Raw genomic sequence first — 16,201 nt, forward strand, 5'->3', positions numbered from 1 at the left:
TGATGGATGGATGGATGGATGGATGAAACAGAGTAAAACAGAGAGAGTGAATGGAAGGAGAGAAGATAGTTCTCTACTTCCTGAGGCTAGCTGGAATAGAGGTGATGGCAATGGGAATAAAAAGGAGGAAACAGGTGTTAGAGACATTGTAAATGTAAAATGAAATATCTGATAATTTTATGAATGTTAAAGTGGGCATGGAAAAAGAGTTCCTCAAGTGATCTCATAGGTTCTAAAAACTGCAAGGCTTAAGAAAAATAGAACTTTTTGGGGCGCCTGGGTGGCGCAGTCGGTTAAGCGTCCGACTTCAGCCAGGTCACGATCTCGCGGTCCGGGAGTTCGAGCCCCGTGTCAGGCTCTGGGCTGATGGCTCAGAGCCTGGAGCCTGTTTCCGATTCTGTGTCTCCCTCTCTTTCTGCCCCTCCCCCGTTCATGCTCTGTCTCTCTCTGTCCCAAAAATAAATAAACGTTGAAAAAAAAAAAAAGAAAAATAGAACTTTTTAAAGTTTTATTTATTTAAGTAATCTCTTTATCACGTGTGGGGCTCTAACTTACAGCCCCCACATCAAGAGTTGCACATTCCTCCAACTGAGCCAGCCAGGCTTAGCCCCAAGAAATGGAAATTCGTAAAAGAAGAGCTCTTTTGGAAAGGTTTTTTAGGATAGCCATGTCTAATTCATTCATCCATTTTATTTATTTGTTTATGTGTTTATTTATTTATTTATTTTTGAGAGAGAGAGAGCACGAATGCACACGCATGCACGTCGGGAAGAGGCAGAGACAGAGAGAAGAGAGAATCTTAAGCAGGGTCCATGCCGGGCGTGGAGCCTGATGTGGGGTTCAATCTCATGACTGAGATCGTGACCTGAGCCGAAATCAAGAGTGAGACCCCTAACCGACTGAACCACCCAGGTGCCCCTTCTTTCATTATTTTAATAGCCTTGTATTGACCTTTTCCTAAATGTCTTTCCTTATGCTCAGAGCTGGTAAGAAAAAGCTAGATATGTCATGATCTCTGGCCTCAAAGGCATGTCGGTATGAAACCGTAAAGAAGCAAGTCCCTAGTACCTTTGTCCTGAAGTAACATTGTAAGGTATGACTATAGAACTGGGCATGCAGGACTTTCAGGTGTGGGACAGTTCAAGGGCTTCTAAGTCAAGTGTTCTTGGGTTTTGCACCTAAATATCTGGAAGCCTGAGAAAACTACCTAAACTCTCTAAGCTTGACTCTCTTCATTTGCAAGACAGAGAGAGAGAGAGAGAAGAGAAAACCTACCTGGCAAGGTTGTCAAGAAAACGTAATAAGATAAAATGTGGGAAAACATCTACAGTTCTCCCTTGGAATACTTGGTGCTTTAACATCACTGGGCTTCCTTCTCTCTCAGTCCCAAGTTCAACATAAGGCAGGGTTGCGTCAGGGGTCCCAGGAATTTAAATTCGCATTAGCCTCAGTTTCAGGCATGCATTAGTATCTTCCCTATGTTAACCCACACTGACTCCTTTACTTTCCATTAAAAAAAATATCTCACTTCAACATCTGGAGACCAAATGCATTATGAGAAGACAGGAAGGAAGACAATGGATATTGAATTACTTTATATTCCACTCACACAAAATGAAAATAGTTTTGAAAGTTCTGTACATATTTTCAACATTTACTTAGACAGGATTTATCACAATCACAGGGTGTTTTCATCAAATATTGGCAAAGCTATATATAGAAAAAAGATATCTGTTCAAAAAGTTGGGGTAATCTCTCTCATTGGAACATTTCTGCCTCTCACACTGCAAGTATATTTTCCAATACTGAATATTTATATGGTAGCTGAAATTTCAACCACATCTGTCATAGGAGAAATTTGGGGTCAGAGAGAGAAAGACGCTATTTTTTTTGTTTTTATTTATTTTGAGAGAGAGAGAGAGTAGGGGAAGAGGAGAGAGAGAGGGAGAGAGAATTCTAAGCAGGCTCCTCACCGTCTGCACAGAGTCCAATGCGGGGCTCAAACTCACAAACTGTGAGATCATGACCTGAGCTGAAACCAAGAGCAGGACACTCAGCCAACCCGAGCCCACCCAGGGGCCCCAAAAGAGGCACTATTTGAATATAGAGCTCTTTCATCCAAAAAGCTAGGCAGAAGCAATCTCAATTAATCCAGGAATACTTTGTAATGAAAATTAGGTGAGAAGAAAAAAAATGTGCCTGTAACATAACAACACCGGGATCAGTTTTGTTTTGTTTTCATGAGAAGTAGGGTCTCGTGAAGAACACACATACTTCACACAGAATAGACCAAAATTTTTCTGGAAAAAATTACTCCAGTAGAGAAGTGTGTTTGTCATCAAGTTCTCTGGGAGAAAAACTGGCTTTAGCGTTGCCAACAGAGAGAGAGAGAACCAAAGTTAAAGCAGCTACCATCGCCAGTGACCCTCGCCCCAGGGAAATCATCAAGCAGTCCCAGCAGAGGAAGACCCCAGTGTTAACTGACTGGTGCCTGAGATGCCCGAGTTGTGAAGCCTAGGAAGGGTGTGAACATGTTGTTTCATTATGTTGAAGGAAGAGCAAGAGTGACCCTGAGGGCAAGGGCCAGGGACTTCAGGTGAGGAGGACCTAAGGGAGGACCGACCTAAGGGAGGACTGATGAGAGAAAATGGGTAGGACTGGAAGAAAAAGAGAGTGAAGGAATGAGGAAGCCTTGTGGTGGTTCACCTTCTTGAGGACATAAGATGAAGCCATATCCACCCCTCATGAGCCCCCACCTAACTCTACCCCCCACCAGGAGTAATCTAGCTCAAAGCCACAACCTTTCACCTCCCTCTGACCCTCTCACCTCCACCTCAACTCTGTGCAGCTGTAGGACACTTACTCTTTCACTCTTTCACTCTTTCACTCTTTCAACCATTCAGGAAGAGAGTTGTTTAAACATCTTAAATCAGATTATGTGTCCTATCCACAGAAAAGACACGAGTCCTCAGAAAGGAGCAGATTGTAGAAAAAAATACCCGCACGCCCCACTGTGGATCGCTGGACCACAGTACCAACCATGATGACCACCTCCCCTAAGAAAATAAAAAATCAGGGGCACCTGGGTGGCTCAGTCGGTTAAGCATCCAATTTCAGCTCAGGTCATGATCTCACAGCTCCTGGGTTGGAGCCCCACATCAGTCTCTGTGCTGACACTTGGAGCCTGGAGCCTGCTTCGGATTCTCTGTTTCCCTCTCTCTCTGCCCCTCCCCTGCTTGTGCTCTGTGTGTGTCTCTCCCTCAAAAATAAAAAACATTAAAAACAATTTTTTTTAAAGAAAAGAAAAATCCCTCTGGTTTCTGCCCCGCTCCCACTAAGGAGCCATCTAAAACACATCTACTAGAAGGAGTGAAAGAAGAGTCCATTTGTGTGTTAAACTGTTCATTCCCTACCTTGAAATTGAGTTTGCATACACTCTCCAGACAATTACAGAAGCTCCTAGATGGTGTGGGAGAAGGGAATTGATGGAACATGGTCTCCCTCAGATTCAGAAGCACTGATGTGCCTGAGACAAGTACCAAGGGAGACAGAAAGGTGAGGACAGGGTGCTGCTTTCAATAAGAACAAATGCAGAGGAGCATCTTTTAAAGTACAAACCCACCTCCCCGACGTAGCCAGAGACCATGGGTGTCCTGCCAACTCAGAAAAACTCACCACAAAAGTACCAGAGAAAAACAGCCCTCTTACTGAGTAAACATTAAACCAGAAGGTGATCCACATCACAGATAATCCACTGAAGAGATCGCAAGGCGGAAAAGAAATCTCATCCTTTTCTATAGTCAAGCAGATACAACCCGTTTCATTGTTCTCAAGACAAACAATAACTAGTCCTCAAGGAAGAGCATTTGACGACACCATTTGCCGCGTGTAGTTCCTCCCAAATTTACCTGATAAAATCACCGTGTTTACTAATGTGCCTTTATCCAAAGGAAATATACATTGCTTATTTACTTGAGACAAGAAGGAAAATAGCAACTTGGGGTCACACACTACCAAAGTTGGGCTCCTCCCTATTCCCAGAGACTGGGAAATAAAGGTGCTATCTTCCTCAATTACATTTCAAAAGGATGGCTCCCAAGTCCTTGAAAAAGATCCCTACTTACAAAACTGGCTAGAGGCAACTGGGTGGCTCAATTGGTTAAGCGTCTGATTCTTGGTCTCAGCTCAGGTCATGATTTCACAGCTCATGAGTTCAAGCCCTGCATCAGGCTCTGTGCTGGCAGCAAGGCGCCTGCTTGGGATTCTCTGTCTCTGTCTCTGTCTCTCTGCCCCTTCCCTGCTTGCACACTGTCTCTCAAAATAAATAAACATTTTTTTAAAAACTGTCTAGAGGCTTATTTCCCTTTTACAAAGGTTTATAGACATCTCAAACAGGCAAAGAAAGAACTCAAAATTACAGTTTTCTTTAAGTAAATACTCTAAGGAAAGGGGGAGGAGGAGTCTCCCTTCTTGCACCAGGGATAATTCAATATTTTCTTGTTTACATTTGTATTTCCCCTAACACAACATCTGCCTTATTTACCTCAAACTGGAAATAATGCTCATTCAGATGCAACAATGCATCAGCCATGCAACAGATATTAACTCATTCAACCATTGAGCATTATTCTAGATATTGGGAAAAGGACAGTGAGCAAAATAGACAGGAGTTTTCTATTCTAATGGGGAGGCAAGCAAGAAGAAATAAACATTCCATACGTATGGCCATACATGGTATTTATAATACATCATATAACATGCATAATGTGCTATGAGGGAAAATACAACAGTAGAGATTATATAGCATGATGCAGAACTACATGTATAGTGTGATTAAGGGTAGCATCTTGGGAATCCTAAAGTAGTAAAGAAACAAGCCATGTGGAGGGTATTATGGGGTTGGGGGTCAGGGGGGCAAGTACATTTATGGGTAATAAGTAGATCTAAACCCACAAGGTTTCTCAACCTCAGCACTATTGACATTCTGAGCCACATAATTCTTTGTTATGAGGAGCTGTCCTGTATATTGTAGAATTTTGAGCAACAGCCCTCACCTCTACTCACTAGATGCTGGTAGCTCCCCTCCCCTAGATGTGACAACCAAAACTGTCTCCAGACACTGCCAAACGTTCCTGAGGGCAGGGGGTGGGGCAGTAAAATCACCCCAGTTAAAAACCACTCATCACTGGCATAAACTTGAGACCGAGTCTTAGGCAATGATTCTTAAATTTGGGGGGTGCAGCTAAAGGAGTCCTTAGATTGAAACATAGCTTCAAATACATAGAAAAGAAGAATGACAAAAGATCAGTAATCTAAGTACCTATTTTGAAAAGCTAGGAAAACAAAGGCATACCAAACCCGTATCAAGTTAAAGAATGAAATAATGACGATAAAAACAAAGATCAACAAATATAAACATACAATAGAGAAAGATAAATGCACAATAGAGAAAAATCAACAAAGCCAAAAGCTAGTTCTTTGACAATTTTAATAAAATTTATATAACCCTATCAAGAACAATAAAGAAACAAGGCACAAATTATTAGTATCAAGCATGAAGAATAGACAGCACTACAAATCCTACAAACATTATCATAAGGAGATGTTAGGAACAATGTTATGGAAATGAATTTGAAAATTTGGATGAAAATGTCAAGTCTCCTATAAATACAGAGAACACACTGCTGGTTGCCAGAGAGGAGGGGGTGGGGGGATGGGCAAAATGAGTGAAGGGGAGTAAGAGAAACAGGCTTCCAGTTATGAAATAAAGAAATCACAGGAATAAAAGATACAGCATAAGGAATATAGTCAATGATATTGTAATAGCATTTTATGATAAGAGATTATAGCTACACTTGTGGTGAGCACAGCATAAGGTATACACTTGTAGAATCATTATTTATTCACCTGAAACTAATGTAACATTGTTTGTCAACTACATACTCCAATTTTTTTTTTTTTTTAAAGAAAGGACAGGGGCGCCTGGGTGGCTCAGTCAGTTTAGTGTTCAACTCTAGATTTCAGCTCAGGTCATGATCTCACAGTGGTGAGATCAAGTCCTGCATCGGGCTCTGTGCTGGGCAAAAGCCTACTTAAGATTCTCTCTCCCTCTGCCCCTCCCCTGCTCCCTCTCTCGAAAGAAAGAAAGAAAGAAAGAGAAAAAGAAAAAGAAAAAAGACAAGTCTTAGAAAAATGCAAAATATCAAAACTGAAACAAAATAAAATAGAAAATCTGAATAGTAATACAGTAAAACCTTGGATTGCGAGTAACTTGTTGTACAAGTGTTCCCCAAGATGAGCAAACATTTCTAATACATTTTAACTTTATAAACAAGCAATATCTTGCAATACGAGTAGGACGTGACACCAACTGTCAGATGACCACAACTGAGCCAATGGTTCTCTCTCCCTCTCTCTCTCATTGCAGGATTATGGGTGATCATTTCCCATGCTCGGATGCTTGTTCCCAGGCTGCGGTGTTTGGCAGAAATCAGTGATTTTTCAGAACATTGGAAGGTGCCCGCAGCTGGCATTGGTGTATTTTTTGTCACTTCAAAGAACCTATGGGCAGTCCTTTGCTTTTCCATACAAGAGTAACCTTAGGGATACTTTGCTTCATTCTAGGTCAGGCTGCCTGCAGACATAGACCCTTTCCTCTGCTGCCTTATTGCCAGTTACATTAAATACAGTATAGGACAAGAGTTTATTAATACTTTACTGTAGTCAACATACGTTAGTGATAGTGAAAGTCATCTTACACAATAACCCTCCTCTCTCTTGTCTCCCTCACACCAGCCTTGAAGGTTTTCAAAGGTAAGTGCAGGTTATTTGTTTTTCTTTATATTTTGTATTTTCTTTATTATTTTGTATTATATTACAGTGTTGTAATCATTTTTACATGAATATTTTTGGGTTGTGGAACGAATCATCTGAGTTTCCATTATTTTTTTAAATATTTATTTATTTGTGTGAGAGAGAGAGAGTACAAGCAGGGAAGGGGCAGAGAGAGAGGGAACACAGAATCTGAAGCAGGCTCCAGGCTCTGAGCTGTCAGCCCAGAGCCCGATGCAGGACTCAAACTCATGAGCCATGACACCATGACCTGAGCTGAAGTTGGATGCTTAACCAACTGAACCACCCAAGTGTGCCTCCGTTATTTCTTATGGGGAAATTTTCTTTGATATGCAAGTGCTTTGGATTACAAGCATATTTCCAGAATGAATTAACCAAGGTTTTACTGTATATATTTAAGTAAATTGAATCTATAATTTAAAACATCTCCACAAAGAAATCTTCAGGTCTACACACCTACACTAATAAATTCTTCCAAATATTTAAGGAAGAAATAATACTAATATACTCAAACCCTTACAGAGAATTGGAAAAAACAAAAACACTTCTCAACTGATTTATAAAGTCAGCATAATCTTATTACCAAAAACGAGGTAAGGATATCACAAGGGGGAGAGGGAGTAATTACAATCTTTTCATGAATATCAATTCAAAAACTCTAAACAATATGTGACCAAAATGAATTGAGACATAAAAAAAATAATGCATTATCAACAAGTTGAATTTATTCTAGGAACACAACGTTTAATATTCACAACTAGCATGATAATATCAATGAATCCATAAAAAGCATGTGATAAAATTCAACACTCATTCATGATTTTTTTTAAAAAATGTTTTAAAACTAGAAAGAACTTCCTAAATGTAATTAAGAATACTTAACAAAAATCCTGTAGCAAGTATAACTTAGAGGGAAATATTGAAAGCTTTGCCCCTAAGACTGGAAATGAGGCAAAGATACCCATTCAGCATTTCAACTCAACATCATATTAGAGATAGTAGCCAATGAAATAAACCAATAAAAGGCATTTTTAAAACAGCCATTAGTCAAAAATTATGTTTGGAAAAATCCAAAAGAAACTAGATGTCCAGTTAGAATTCCTAATGAATTTAGACCAATATACAAAAAAAAAAAAAAAAAACAAATGTATTTCTACCAACTAGAAAAAAAATTTTAAACAGTTTTAAAGTACCATTGGGATGGGCTTGTAGCTATGACACCATGAAGCAGTCAGCAAATCCCCTCTGCAAAACAACAACAACCAAAAAGGATAAAACTGGCCACATCATTCTTCATGACTTCATCTTTCATGGAGAGGGGCATTACAATATTGAGACTGATAAAGCTTTGCTCCATATCTAAGGGGGCAGCTCTGTCCTCTGGAAAGCTGGCCTACAAGGAAGTTCTTCGTTGTCTGGCGAGTACCGATCAGGGGTCTTAAAAGAATCTTCACAGGGACTCTACCTTCCAGTTCCTTCTCAGTTCCACATACTACCTCATTCAATTCTACAGGTGAGAAAGTGAAAGTATGAGACGGGTAAGATGCCCCCTCCTTGACCTACAAGTTGGAAGGAGCCAAAAATAAAACCTCTCACTTTATACCCCAGTGAACACATACTTGTTGAACATTTGCCACTGTACATGCTGATGTGTGTACGAGGTCCCCACTCTGTGAAGTTATAGGTCCCTCAGGAGACCCAGTGTATGGAAGCCACAGTTCCCACACTCTCTTGCCTTACTGCATAAGGCAGAGAACGCAGATGTGTGAAGAAGCAAGTGTGAGACAGGAAGGAGTGGTGATTATGTCGAGCTGGAGAGTTTCTGCCTAAAAACATTCAGATTCAAAAATTGGTGTATATTCCCCTGTGGGCCAAAGAAATGAGCCTGCAACTTTAAAGGTCAGCACCCCACTCATCCATCACCCACAGGGGAGCCATCCCAAAGGGAAAAGAAAAGATAAAACAATTTCAGCTATCAATACGTCGTGTGTAGAAAATAAAACAGGCTTATGTGAGGGCAAATACAGAAGGAGAACTCTTCAGGGAAGATGGCCCATTCCAGAGCCCTGCCTGTCTGTGTCTCCACCAAGAGTTTCCAGTGAGGAACTCAGTTCTCAGGAAGCTTATTCTCTGACCTGTGCTTATGAAATGAAGTAATCCAAAATTCCACTCTGATGAGGCGAGCTATTAGAATAATCAGGAAGATGATCTCTTCTTTGGAAAATCTTACCCAAAGATCGTTGAAAGAGTTAGGTTTTAACAAGTCTGGGCAGATTCTGAAAAGAAACGATTGTCTTACTAGAAAATCGGCCTGTCACTTTTCATGCATTCCAGAAATCACATATTATAGACAATTTGATTATTTGAGTATTCTGAGGTTTGCCTAGCACTGGACTTTGCTCCTGGTGAGCAACTTATGTCTCTCCATGTTGTTGTTGTTGTTGTTATTGTTTTGAGTTTGTTTTGTTTTTTACATTATATTCTTTCCAGTAGTTCACATCCTTGTCTTGCAGCCTTTTCATGGTCCAAGCTGTATGTCTTTAATGTTTTGCACCTACTCTCAGTAAGATGTTTCACATGTGTCATTGCCAGTTGTTTTTGAGAGAATTCTTCCTGGCTTAGGAGTCTGGCAACAAACAGTATAGCTTGTTGCAGTGTTCTCTGTATACTAGGAAGGGGGAAAAAAAAGGACATGAGCTTTCAAATGTAAGTGTAAGTGTAGGGTATGTGTCGGTATAGTTATAGACATAGGTGTAGGTATAGGTGTTGGGGTCGATGTAACTACAGGTGTGGCTACAGGTAGCTACAGGAGTAAGTGTAAGTACAAATTATCAGCACAAGTACAGTCTGGTCATGCTTGGAGTCTTGGCCATGGTGGCAGAACTTCTGTGTGGGCAGCTCTCATTCATACCTAATTGACAAATGACGTGGGAGACCTTTCAGGTCTTCTGTGTCTCTTTTTGCCCCTAACTTCTCACTTCAAAAGAAAGGCATGGAAATAGGAAATACTAACTAGCCAAGTTAATAGGTCTAGGAAGAAACTGGAGGGGGGGGATGGAGAAAATATATGAAAAAGAAAGGGAATCAATTGACTCTGGGTATCCAATAACCCATGATGAGGCTAGTTGAGTTTTAGCTGTGTATGTGTTTTCACAGCTTAGGCCACAGACCTTTGAGATGATCTTGTTCGGGGAGAGGAAATAGATCTTATTTCAGTGTCACTTCTGGCTCCCTGGCAGTGGCTATGTGAAGACGTCATCCCTGTTATAGGTGTAGGAGGAAAGGTTGACAGTATGCTGCTCCCCCTCCGTGATGTAGTCCGAAAACCTCATTTCATAAATTAAAAAGCAAAAACCAAGAGAATTTAAGTGACTTGTCCAAGGCCTCATAGCTACTTAGAAGCAGCTCTGGGACTCAGGTGTGGTAACTCCAAAGCAGTTCCTTCCATCACACCGTTATGCATAGTACCTGGCACACATAAGTAAGAATAATTCACACTGTAGATAGGTGGGGTGAAAACATGAGTAGGCCGAATAAGGACTTGCCAAAAGATGTGCATGTCCTGATCCCAGAAATTTGGTTGTTTCAACAAACATTATTCAATAGGCACTGTGTTAGTTGTTTGGGATAAAAAGATTTATTAAAACACAGAACCGTGGGGAACCTGGGTGGCTCAATCAGTTGAGCGTCTGACTTCATGATCTCACGGTTTATGAGTTTGAGCCCCACATCAGGCTCTGTGCTGACAGGTCAGAGCCTGGAGCCTGCTACGGATTCTGTGTCTCCCTCTCTCCCTCTCTGCCCCTCCTCTGCTCACGTTCCATCTCTCTCTCTCTCTCTCAAAAATAAATAAACACTAAAATTTAAAAATTAATAAATAAATAAAACAGAACCTATTCTCAAAAAGTTCATAGTTTAAGGAAACATATAAACATAAGCAAATTTCATTCACAGTCTCAGAGTTATTTTTAATTTTTTTTAACATTTATTCATTTTCGAGAGACAGAGAGTGTGTGAGTGGGGAAGAGCAGAGAGAGAGGGAGAACAGAATCCCAAGCAAGCTCCAGGCTCTGAGCTATCAGCCCAGAGCCCAATGCGGGCTCGAACCCACCAACCACGAGATCATGACGTGAGCTTTAGTCGGATGCTTAACCAACCGAACCACCCAGGCACCCCCTCGGAGTTATTTTTAAAAAGGAAAATTCAAGGACTTGCTTTTTCCATCTTACAAAGCTCAAATCACTGCCTCTGCTGCCTTCCTTAACCATCTGATCACCTTGCCCTCTCTCCTCACTATTATTCTTATAATGTAGTAAGTTAACCTTATAACTCATTCTCTCTGTACATGAGTATCCAGAGCACATTGGATGGGAAGCTCGTTGATCTGAAAACATGGGTCAGACCATTTAACCAGAGTCAATGATTCCTTTATCATACTGTCCACTCCACTCCGGCTATGATGACCACACAGACCAGCAGCCATAGATACTAACTACATAACCACTAACCTTGGCTTCTCCCCAATCCTATTAGCCTGGCTGATACACAGATTCAGGTCTGTAAAGACCCATACCCATATATAACCATGAAATAAACACCTTTTCTCTAAAGTCTTTCCCAATTTCCCATTTCAAAGCCTGCGCCTTAACAAATGAGGGCTGTCAAGATCAAAGCTGCACCTCAGAAGTTGTTGTCTGACTCTGGCAGAAAGGCCTAGCAAGTACTTAAACATTTCCTCCCACCACACTGCAATAGCTAAACAGGATGATAAAATAAATATTTCTCCCAATAGGTAGGTTGCCTTTTCATTTAGTTAATGATTTCCTTTGCTTTTTTTTTTTTTAATTTACATCCAAATTAGTTAGCATATAATACAATAATGATTTCAGGAGTAGAATCCAGTGATTCATCCCCTACATATAACACCCAGTGTTCATCCCAACAAGTGCCCTCCTCAATACCCCTTGTCCACTTAGCCCATCTCCCCACCCAAAACCCCTCCAGCAACCCTCAGTTTGTTCTCTATATTTAAGAGTCTCTTATGTTTTGTCCCCCTCCCTGTTTTTATATTATTTTTGCTTCCCTTCCCTTACGTTCATCTGTTTTGTATCTTAAATGCCACATATGAGTGAAATCATATGGTATTTGTCTTTTCTGACTGAAAAATTTCTCTGAGCATAATACAGTCCAGTTCTATCCACGTAGTTGCAAATGGCAAGATTTCATTCTTTTTGATCGCCAAGTAATATTCCATTGTGTATATATATACCACATCTTCTATCCATTCATCTGTTGATGGACATTTGGGCTCTTTCCATACTTTGGCTATTGTTGATAGTGCTGCTGTAAATATTGGGATGCATGTGGCCCTTCAAAACAGCACACCTGTATCCCTTGGATAAATACCTAGTAGTGCTAGGATCTTTCCCCTATGATTGCTAGATTGTAGGGTAGCTCTATTTTTAATTTTTTGAGGAAACTCCATACTGTTTTCCACAGTGGCTGCACCAGTTTACATTCCCACCAGCAATCCAATTACATGCATTGTTTTACAATGCATTGTTAATTGCATTGTGTTAATTGCATTGTTAATTGCATCGTGACCTTGCCAGCTCCAGCTGCCTTATTGGCCCACTGCTTTGATGACACCCACAGCAACCGTCTGTCTGTCACAAACAGCAAAAAGGCTCTCAACACAGAAAAGCTTGCCAGCGACCATATCAACAATGGCAACAGCACCGGATTTCAAGAACTTGGGGCCATCTTGCAGCTTTTTTCAAGAACGACAACAAATCTTCAGCTCAGCACACTTGCAAATAATGTGAGCTGTGTGACAATCTAGCACAGTGCATATCTGGCACTGATTTGGCCTGGATGGTCCAGGATAATCACCTGAGCCATAAAGCCATCTGCTTCCATTAGTAGGTCGTTTTTGCTGTCATCAGCCACATTGCCACGATGAACATCTTTGACAGATACATACCTGACATTGAAGCCTATGTTGTCCCCAGGAAGAACCTCACTCAAAGCTCCATGGTGTATTTCAACAGACTTTACTTCAGTTGTAAAATTGACCGGAGCAAAGGTGACCACCATGCTGGGTGTAAGCACCAGTCTTGGGTGTCTGGGTGGCTCAGTCGGTTGAGCGTCTGACTTTGGCTCAGGTCATGATCTCACAGTCTGTGGGTTTGAGCCTCACATCAGGCTTGTGCTGACAGCTCAGAGCCTGGAGCCTGCTTCTGATTCTGTGTCCCCCTCTCTCTCTGCCCCTCCCCTACTCACATTCTATCTCTCTCTGTCTCTCTCTGTCTCTGTGTCTCTCTCAAAAATAAAAATAAACATTAAAAAAAAAAAAAAAAAGAACACCAGTCTCTACCTGGCCCACAGGGACAGTACCAATATCACCAATTTTGTAGACATCCTGGAGGGGCAGACACAAGGGTCAGCTGGATGAACGGGTAGCCAAATACAGAACCAGAACTTTAAGCAGTGTGGTTCCACTGTCATTGCCATCTTTACATGTGACTTTCCATCCCTTGAATCAAGGCATGTTAGCACTTGGCTCCGGCAGGTTGTCACCATTCCAACCAGAAACTGGCATAAATGCTACTGTGCTGGGCCTGTACCCAGTTTTCTTAATGTAGGTGCTGACTTCCTTAACAATTTCCTCATATCTCTTCTGGCTGTAGGTAGGGTGGCTCAGTGGAATCCATTTTGTTAACACCAACAATTAGCTGTTTCTCACTGTGGTTTTGGTTTGCATTTCCCTGCTGCTTAGTGATGTTGAGCATCTTTTCATAAATCTTTTGGTAATTTGTAGGCCTTCTTTGTAGAAATGCCTGGTCAAGTTATTCTGCCCAGTTTTAAATGGAATTGTTCTTTTTTTCCTATTGAGTTGTGGGAGTCCTTCATAGTTTGGGGATAGCAACTCCTTATCAGATATATGATATGCAGACATTTTCTACTATTCCATAGGTTGTCTTTTCATTTCGCTGCTTGTTTCTTTTGTTCTGCAGAAGCTTTTTAGTTCAATGTGGCCCCACTCATTTATTTTGTGTTTGTTGTTTGTGTTTTTGGTGTCAAATAAAAAAAGAACTGTTGCTGAGATCAATATCAAAGAGATTTTTATTCATGTTTTATTCTAGGAGCTTATGGTTTCAAGTTATGCTTAAGTCCTTAGTCCATTTTGAGTTAATTTTTGTAGGTGGTTTAGGATAAGGGTCCCATTTCATTCTTCTGTGTATGGTTATCCAGTTCTCCCAGCACCATTTATTAAAGAGACTGTTCTTTCCCCATTGCATATTCTTGGCTCCTTTGTTGTAAATTGATTGACCGTATATGTCGGGTTTATTTCTGGGGCCTCTATTTTGTTCCATTAATTAGAACCTATGTGTCTGTTTTTATGCCAATATCATACTGTTTGGATCACTTTGTATGCCAATACCATAGTGTTTGGATCATCATCAGTTTGAAGCTTTGTTCTTCTTTCTCAGAATTGTTTTGGTTAGTTGGGTTCTTGTGATTTCATGCACATTTAGAATGGCTATCATTGAAAACATAAGAGATAACAAGTATTTGTGAGGATGTGTAGTATTTGTGCACTGTTGGAGGGAATATAAATTCGTGCAACCACTATGGAAAATAGTATGGAGATTACTGAAAAAATTTAAAAATAGAACTACCATATGATCCAGAAATCCCACTTCTGGGAATTTATCAAAAAAAAAAAAAAAAAAAGAAAGAAAGAAAGAAAACACTAACTCAAAAAGGAATCTGCACTCCCATGTTCTTTGCTGCAATATTCACAATAGCCACAGGGAAACAACCTAAGTATTCATCAGTGGATGACTGGATAAAGAAAATGTGATATAGTGGAATACTATTCAGCCATTAAAAAAGAAGGAAATCCTGCTATTTGTGACAACATGGATAGAAATTGAGGGTATTATGCTAATTGAGGGTATTAGAAAAGACAAATGCTGAATGATCTCATTTATATGTAGAATCTAAAAACATCAAACTCATAGAAACAGAGAGTAGAATGGTGATTACTAGGGGGTGGGGTGGGGAAAGTAGGGAGACATGGTCAAAGGGAACAACCTTTCAGTCATAAGATGGTAAGTTCTGAGGAATCTAAGGTACAGCATGGGGACTATAGCTAACAATACTGTATTATAAACTTGAAAGTTGTTAAGGGAATAAATCTCAAATGTTCTCACCACAAAAAAAAAATTGTAATTAGATGATGTGACAGAAGTATTAGCTAACACTAGGGTGGTAATCGTTTTGCAAAATATTAGTGTATCAAATCAAAACATTGTATACCTTAATCTTACATAATGTTCTATGTCAATTGTATCTCAATAAAGTTAAAAAATAAAGCCAATCATAATGATTGTCAGCTTGCTGTGCCTATGTGACTTTAAGACAGTATTGCCAAAGAATATGGCCAAATAGTTATACAGGGATTAAAATTGAACCATGATTTTGGGTTGTTTAAATAACATGAATTGTTTAAAATGCAAATATATGTGAAAAGCTGTTGTAATTCTCAAATTTTTAGTCATAAAAAAACACTTTTTATGGCAAGTAAAAAGCAGAGGTTCTTAATGACTAACAGGAAATAGACAAAAATAGCAATACATGCTTATACTGAAGTAGAAAGAAATTACATATGAGAAGAATCTTCCTGAAGGTATATTTATTACTGACCAAATATTAAAAGTTTGTCATTCACTATTTAAAGATATCTTTCTTTTATAACAATTTGCGATTTACAGAAAAGTTACAAGAACATACACAGAATTCCCTCACCAAAACTGTCTTGCCCCATTATTAACATATCTATGGTCCATTTGTCAAACTTAAAAACATTGGTATAATAATAATATTACTAAACTAAAGGCTTTATTCACAGCAGCATTATTGACCATAGCTAAAATGTGGAAGCAACCAAAGTGTTTATCGATGGAGGAAGTGATAAGCAAAATGTGATAGATGCCTACAATGTAAAATTATTCAGCTTTTAAAAATGAGGTAATTTTGTGCTCACTTCAGCAGCACATATATTAAAATAAAAAGGAAGAAATTCTGATATAAGCTACAACATGGATGAATCTTGAAGACACCTTGCTATGTGAAAAAGACTAATACTATGTAATTCCATTTATATGCGATACTTAGAGTAGTCAAAATTGTACAGACAGAAAGAATGGTAGTTGCCAGGGTCTGGAGGAAGGGTGGAAAGAACAGTTATCTTTTCATGGGTATAGAGTTTCAGTTTTACAAGATGAGAAGAATTACGGAAATGGATAGTGGTGATAGTTCCACATTATGAAAGTATTTAATA

The 16,201-nt window shown here is 39.8% G+C and overlaps 1 protein-coding gene and 2 pseudogenes across 1 annotated transcript in view; all 3 read right to left on the reverse strand.

Moving 5' to 3' along the window:
• Window positions 1-16,201, reverse strand: part of TNFSF4 (TNF superfamily member 4) — a 188,279-nt gene that overhangs the window by 119,862 nt on the left and 52,216 nt on the right. The gene's annotated exons all lie outside the window — the stretch shown is intronic.
• Window positions 1-16,201, reverse strand: part of LOC125155246 (60S ribosomal protein L7a-like) — a 91,842-nt pseudogene that overhangs the window by 23,403 nt on the left and 52,238 nt on the right.
• On the reverse strand, window positions 12,415-13,586 carry LOC125155641 (elongation factor 1-alpha 1-like; annotated as a pseudogene).

The sequence above is a fragment of the Prionailurus viverrinus genome, chromosome F1 (assembly GCF_022837055.1).
Source record: "Prionailurus viverrinus isolate Anna chromosome F1, UM_Priviv_1.0, whole genome shotgun sequence".
Lineage (NCBI taxonomy): Eukaryota > Metazoa > Chordata > Mammalia > Carnivora > Felidae > Prionailurus > Prionailurus viverrinus.